Below are 2,051 nucleotides of genomic sequence, written 5' to 3'. Positions count from 1 at the left end.
AGCAATGTCCGACATTGATTCAAAGAGATGGCATGAGGCCATGAAATCCGAGATGGATTCCATGTATCAAAATCAGGTCTGGACTCTTGTAGACCCTCCAGAAGGTATAGTACCTGTTGGAAATAAATGGGTATTCAAGAGGAAGATAGGCGTTGATGGGAACGTGGAGACTTATAAGGCTAGACTAGTAGCCAAAGGTTACAGGCAATGAGAAGGGATTGACTATGAAGAAACTTTCTCTCCTGTAGCCATGATTAAGTCCATTCGGATTTTGCTTGCTATAGCTGCGTACCATGATTATGAAATCTGGCAAATGGACGTGAAGACAGCCTTTCTGAATGGCTACCTAGAGGAAGAGCTTTATATGGCTCAACCCGAAGGTTTCGTGTCCAAGTCTGAAAAGACTAAGGTATGCAAGCTTCAGAGGTCCATTTATGGACTTAAGTAAGCCTCCAGGAGCTGGAACATTCGTTTTGATACTGAAATCAAATCGTTTGGTTTTACTCAAAACGAATACGACAATTGTGTTTATCAAAAAGTCGTTGGGGAAGCAGTTGTATTCCTAGTGTTATATGTAGATGACATATTACTATTCGGGAATGACACTGCAGTACTTTCTTCTATAAAAGTGTGGTAGTCCAAAACCTTTCACATGAAAGATTTAGGAGATGCATCTTATGTACTTGGGATAAAGCTCTATCGTGATATATCCAGAAAATTAATTGGATTATCCCAATCTATGTACATTGATAAGGTGCTAAGTAGGTTCCAGATGGAGCAATCTAAGAAAGGTATTCTTCCTGTAGGACATGGAATTCATCTTTCTAAGTCCATGGGACCTAAGACTTCTGAAGAGATACGGCATATGAATATGATTCCTTATGCTTCCGCCATAGGAAGTCTTATGTATGCCATGATATGCACAAGGCGTGATATCGCATATGCTGTGAGCATTACTAGTCGATATCAATCTAACCCAGGATCAGAACACTGGGCAGCTGTCAAGATGGTCCTTAAGTACTTAAGAAGAACTAAGGACATGTTCCTCGTTTATGGAGGAGCAACAGAGTTGCGAGTGGAAGGCTATACAGACGCAGATTTCCAATCTGACGTCGATGATAGAATTTCCAACTCAGGATATGTATTCACTCTGAATGGTGGGGCTGTCAGCTGGAAAAGCAAGAAACAAAGTGTAATTGCTGATTCCACGACAGAGGCTGAATATGTCGCTGCAGCTGAAGCCGGCAAAGAAGCGTTCTGGATGAAGAAGTTCATCACTGAACTTGGAGTGGTTCCAACCATTACATCACCAGTAACTTTGTACTGTGATAATAGTGGGGCGATAGCTCAAGCCAAGGAACCCAGGGCACATCAAAAGAACAAGCATTTTGATAGGCGCTTTAATATCATTAGAAGATATGCTGCCGAGGGGAAAGTTAACATCCTCAAAGTTGCTTCAGCCGATAACGTAGCAGATCCACTAACGAAGCCAATGTCTCAAATCCAACTTGACCGCCATATGGAAAAGATGGGTATTAGATACATGGGAGGATGGCTTTGAGTGCAAGTGGGAGATTGTTGGAAGTATGCCCACAAAGCCACTCATTTGATGTAATAGCTTTTTGGAATACTTATTGTGTTAAACTTTTATATGTTTAATAGAGGGCAAAGCTTATTGTTAATCACTATTTATAGTATCTTGTGTTTAAGCAATAAAGGAATCCAAGGAATGTATTTGATCTAAGAGACAAAGTGATTTAAGTTAGTTAAATTAACGAGACCTTTCTCTTATGTTCATTCCTAAAACGTTCCTAGCCATAGGATCGCCAATTGGGCATTGACAATCCGCTAAGGTTAGTATGTGTTATGTCGACTCAAGCGTGAGTATGAACTAGTCTCAAGTCATTTGGTGTTGGACACTAAGGCAAACACATAGGTGCTCGAAAGAGTAATCGAGTACACTGAACAACGATCAAACGAGAGTTCGAACATACATGTCATGTGAGAACTCGATAGTTGCAATATGCAAAGTAGTCCTTTGACCTGAGGCA

The 2,051-nt window shown here is 40.8% G+C and overlaps 1 pseudogene; it reads left to right on the top strand.

Moving 5' to 3' along the window:
* The first annotated feature begins 832 nt into the window (after nt 1-832).
* Nucleotides 833-1,561, top strand: LOC148690170 (secreted RxLR effector protein 161 pseudogene; annotated as a pseudogene).
* The last annotated feature ends 490 nt before the right edge of the window (nt 1,562-2,051 follow it).

Source organism: Pyrus communis, chromosome 16 (genome assembly GCF_041283825.1).
Source record: "Pyrus communis isolate YQ-2024b chromosome 16, ASM4128382v1, whole genome shotgun sequence".
Classification (NCBI taxonomy): domain Eukaryota; kingdom Viridiplantae; phylum Streptophyta; class Magnoliopsida; order Rosales; family Rosaceae; genus Pyrus; species Pyrus communis.
The sequence above is the reverse complement of the archived record's forward strand: the minus strand, read 5'-3'. Positions and strand labels throughout refer to the sequence as shown.